This window comes from Rhagoletis pomonella, unplaced genomic scaffold (genome assembly GCF_013731165.1).
Source record: "Rhagoletis pomonella isolate Grant_MI unplaced genomic scaffold, Rhpom_1.0 Rhpom_scaffold_00012, whole genome shotgun sequence".
NCBI classification, from domain to species: domain Eukaryota; kingdom Metazoa; phylum Arthropoda; class Insecta; order Diptera; family Tephritidae; genus Rhagoletis; species Rhagoletis pomonella.
The window spans coordinates 23,034,980-23,040,657 of record NW_023458566.1 but is presented as its reverse complement, the minus strand read 5'-3'; the positions used below and the strand labels follow the sequence as shown (position 1 = coordinate 23,040,657).

General features: G+C 37.6%; 1 protein-coding gene across 1 annotated transcript in view; it reads right to left on the bottom strand.

Moving 5' to 3' along the window:
• LOC118748131 overlaps nt 1-5,678 on the bottom strand; it is a 43,619-nt gene that overhangs the window by 21,050 nt on the left and 16,891 nt on the right. The window lies entirely within an intron of this gene.

Sequence of the window (5,678 nt, the reverse complement as noted above, 5' to 3'; positions counted from 1 at the left end):
TTTTTAACAATTTTCAATTTTCATTTCAAGTGCAATCAAAATCTATGATTCTACTATGTTCGTACAATCTGCGAGCTTAAATCTGCTTACGAGCACAATTGCAAGTGCAATCGTCATAGCTGACCTAAAATCGGTGGAATTGTAGAATGCAACTTTAAAAGAATAAATAAAAATGATATTCATGCAGTGGCGTTTATAACATACACATGCAAATTTACATACATACATGCATATGTATGTATTTACGAGTTTTAGGTTGGGGGATTAAAGGTGAAATTAGTCAAGAACGCAGAACTTATACTTAAACGCTGCCTGTATACGCAATATTTTGTCGATTACTGGAGCCCTCAGTGTAGCTTACTGCAGTGTTGCCACTCATCAATGCCTTTTATAACTTGTTTACCATCTGCAAGACTGACGAAGTGGCAACCATCTATAGAAGGAAGAAATCAGCTGACACGGAAAAATCTAAATTCCGCAGATTTCTGCGCTACGGGCTACAACTACAGAAAAATTCTGCGGTGTTGAGTTTTCATTTACATGGCGCTCTGGTAAGACAGATCGTGTCAGCTGACTGGGGTTACGTACCGGTGGGTTTACGTTCTTGACTAATTTCACCTTAACGGAGGTGAAAAACGAGCGCGCATTACTAAAGCCTCCAAGTTTCGGCTTAGGATCGTCCCCTGATCATTATATCCGAGGTATGGATGTACGGATGTATGTATGTATGTGCATACAGATGTAGGTATATTGTTTAGACATTAGGGTGCGCTTTTTAACAAGAGTCCGTTATATTAGTGACTGTTAATCTTTCATATTTACAAATGTATGTATATATATATATTAGGGTCATTTTTTTCGGCGACTACTCTCTCTTTTGACTCCCACCTCGAAATTTTGTGGGAAATATCTAAAAACAAGTTCCCTGAAAATTTGAGCCCTTTATATTAATATTAAGTTTGTAAATAGATATTTCCCACAAAATTTCGAGGTGGGAGTAAAAAAAGAGTCTCCGAAAAAAAGGACCCTAGTATATATGTATGCAAGCATGTCAAAAACGGTTCAGAAGGTCTCTGAGCGCACATGCCAACTTTTAATCAGGATACTTTCACCAATTGATACCTGCACCGGGGCTAAATTTCCATATACATATATTGGCCAGTCTTAAGAGCCAAGATGGAAAACAGCTGACTGTGTTCATTGGACACACTTATTTCGGTATGTATAAATGCTTTCAATATACATAACTGTGCTACACTGACACGAGTATGCGCAGCAAGAGCAGTGTTTTGCCTCTCCTGGACATTAGGGTACACACATATGTATGTATTGCATCTACATTTATGTATATCTAAATATTAAATATATAAGCAGTTCCGACGGCACTGTGGCTGAGTGGGTAGAGGCGTCTATACCGGTCCATAGGACCTGGGTTCAATCCCTGGTCCGAGCAACATTTAAATTAAAAAAAAAAGTTTTTTTCTAAGAGCGGTCGCCTCGGCAGACAATGGCAAACCTTAATTAAATCCATTTGCAGTCGCAGGCGGCGCAACATTGTAGGTCCCTCCATCTGTTGATATATATAATATTAGGGCGCATACCACAAATTGGAGGAGAAGCTTGGCCGCACGCTTAACAAAATGTAAGCGCCAAAATATAATAAACAGTCAGTTTAATCCTACATTTGAAAACTACGTACAGAACATTAGTGAACTACATACATATTTTAAGCCTAACACATACTTATGTACATATGTATGTACATACGTACATATGCATGTAGTGATACTTAACCGATGGTTCCGTAGGAGTGACTTTCGGAGGGAGTATGTTAGGTTTAACGGATTAAAGTTACGCTCTCCGCCTTTCGATGCTTCCCCATACCTTAAAAAAATATATATTTACGGAGGAATGCAGTAAGTTACCCCTTGCCTACCGAATTGCCTTTAACCCAACGTACAAGGGGATTTATTTAGTAAGCTTATTTTGGTTATAAATTTGGCCAGCAACATTGGCCAAAAGCTGTATGGCATTTTCACTAATCACCATCGCATTGGTCGGCGGCATTCATGCATACATATGCACATACATACTTACATACCGACTTATGTACATTGTCTCCGCAAACCGAGTCACAGATCCTACATAATTAACAAGTTGTTGGCGTTTAAGGCTTGACTTTTGGCTATCGAAGCTGCATGCAAATCAGCAATCAAAATCATGTTACACAGCTGTGCCACATTGGACACACATGTGGATATACATATGTATGTACATATGTATGTATAGTTAAACATACGTACCAAAGCAGCATGAGCGGCAGTAACAACTATCACCTAGGTTTGTCACAACAAAGTCGCAAATCAATAAAATTGGTATTGATTTATATCTGCATATCGAACAAATGCTAAACATGAGAATGTTCATCAGTCAGTAGTAACAACAACAACAACAGCGTGCCCGGAACCGCGCTAAACATGCTAATAGGCAATAAGCAGCGGCCGAAGGTTGGATCCCAGAAGGTAATTTAGGTAGGCATTCTTAAGTGAAGCCATTCAAAAAAGGCATACCCAAGAAGGACCTAAAAAGTGCATCCGTGCAGTGCATGCCAAGCTAGAAGGGCTTTTCCCATTCACAATTTTCGCGAATGTGCAAGTTTTTTATTTAGCATACATACCCTGCAAAAAGTGGGACTAGGTTAAATACTAGTACAGGACCACGCTACCTTGTAACCAACACTAGTAACCAAAATGGTCTTAATACATATATGGAGAAAATATGGTTACATTAACATTGCGATGTCATTGGACCTGACCACCTCTGGTCCAACGCTGCATAACATGGGACCAGTTCTGGTCCACCACTGCATAACATGGGACCACCTAGACAACTACTCCTTTTGGACCATGGCACATTCGGCAACCGAATCATATTTCCGATCGGCCACGAAGAGGTGGTGTTCAACACATATATCAGTTTTTTACGTTTGAAGTGGTCCAGGTCAACATAACAAGTTACTACTATGCAACCTGGTCCTTTTGCACATACTTTAAAACCATGACCCAGTGGACCACCTGGTCCTCAAATTTTTGCAGGGTATGTATGAATTTCAATATATGTACATACATACTTACATTTCAATTTGCAATAAAACATATTTAATATAAACCTTAAGCAAATACTTTAGAGATATATGATATTTATGAATTAAAGAAGCAACTTCAAATGAACTCCTCCAAGGTCAGAAGGCCCTCAATTTGTGCCACTCCATACAAAAAAAAAGGAGGTGAAAGGAATGTACAAGGCCTCTTGACTTTCAGGAAGAGATTTGGATTCCTGAAACTCTCTACTATGGAAGGTGGGTAACTCAACTCAGAGTTGAGTTATTGAGTTGATTCCTACAAGTGAATCGGTAACTCAGACTCCCTGTCCAAAAAAAATGTAACTCAGTAACTCAGTTGATGCCGTAGGGCTCACATGAATCAATTGAATCATAGTGGCTCATATTTGTCCATATAACTCTCTCGCTTCGCCACAGTGTTTAGCATGGCAAAGTCTTGCATTTTGTTTTTGCACGAGGCGAATTTATACAAGGTGGTGGCAAGAATACAACAACAACAACCACATGTATTTTGTATTGCGGGTGTTATGTCAAATCTCACAAATTCTTATAATTTGGTTTTTTTTTTAGTTTTTCTCGAAATATGTATGTATGTAAGATATATAAAGATGTGCATATCAAATCAATTGCCTTTCCAACCATATCCACATTTTGAAATTCGGTACAATAGGTTTCGAAATATAAGCTTTTGAAAATATTGAAAATTCCACCTTTACCCTCCCCCTAGCACCGCCCTATTAATTTGCACACAAAAAAAATTACACCTTTCAAATCAGTAGAAAGGAGCTGACCACGCCCACTTTAAAGTTTTGTTTTATCTCAACGGCCGCTATACCGCATCTATGCCTCAAAACGAGTCTACGATACGAATGAGTGTAACATACAAAGAGTCAAGTGAGTTAGTTGAATGAGCTGACTCCTTAAAGTGAGTTGGAGTCATTGAGTCAACTCCTATAAATTTGCTGAGTTACCCACCCTTACTCTACTAGGATGTTTTGCATATCAAATATGTGATAACGGTGCCTGTGAAAAACTCTTTTACCAACAAAACATGTAGTAAAAAATTTCCCCTGAAAACCCCGCCTCGTGGTATTGTTATTATTAAAGTATAAAAATTGATAGAATTTACACAGAAAATTTGAATTTTCCAAAAGTGACTGGGGGATGGGTTCGTTTCCCAATTTTATACAAACTATAAATACATATTTCGTTCAAAGCGCTTTTCTCGTATGAAGCTAATAGAAAGCCAAGGTCCATTTTATGCTTTGAAGGCATTTTTATGTTTGACAATAAAAAATAAAAAAAAAACTATTAGATTGTGACCGGTGGGACGAGCCACGATTGAGGACTCATATATATATAGTTTGTGAGTAAAATAAAATCTACTAGTTTGATATAATTTTAATGAAACCAATTTTGCTCCAATAAGCAATTCCTTTAAAGCTGCTAATTTCCCAGCATGAATGTATTTTTGTAATAACTCAGCACTATTTTAAAATCCATAAGTTGGAATTTCCTTTTGGATAATTATTTTTTGCAATATCTTCTCAATGTGCGAGAAATGCCTTGACAACTCGATGAGAAAATACTATATTTGAGCTAATCGTACTACGGCTGCCTTAATAACAGTAAAAATCGAGAAAATAGCGAAAAATAAATCGATAAAAATCTTGTATAACGAATTTTTCGGCTTTACTGTTTTCACAGATTTAAACGCAATCTTATAATTTATTTGTTGACCGGTGGTGTCTTCTTCGTTGGAATGACTCAATTGTTTTTTCAAAAAATTTCGCCAATCGTCATCCCTAGTGCAGATATTTATGTATGTATGTAAATATATGGATCCTCCTTTTAGTGATTCTAAAAATACTCTCCTGGCTTTGGTTATTTTTTGTGGCAAAATACATCTCAAAAAGGGCAATTGCTTTCCAACTGTCAGCACTGCTTACAGTTGGTTATATTTAGCACCTCTCTTACATGGATACATACATCTATACACATGTACATATGTATGTATGAATGGACATATTTTCATGTGCAGGTATTGTCAGCATTTTGCCGAAAGATCACCGCAAAAAATGGGATTTCGCCGGGTTGATTACGAGAACATGCCACTTCCATATACATACGTACATGCATATATATATAAATATGTACATGTATGTGTGCGATCTCCACCTGCCGAAGGGCGACAATATTTTAGATATTTTTTAATAAACTCTGGCAATTAGCAAAACATTAGAAAATAGTCTTACCACATTGCACATTGCAGACCGTCTGAATCCGTGGTTTCACAGGCGAGAGCGGGAAGACAGTGGTATTTTACCTCAGCAATTTCAGGCCGATAAAAATGCGGTATGAAAAAATGCAGGGAAACCCCGAACTGGCTAACAAAAAAATTGTGGTCCAAATTAATTTAAAAAATAATCCTTTTTGGTTGTTGTTGTTTCCGACAGTTTTTGGAGAACGAAAAACGACACTGAAGATGGCACAACTCCGAAACCGGTTTGTCTCCAAACCAAATTTGACAAGGGATGACGGAAATTCGTTCCAAAAT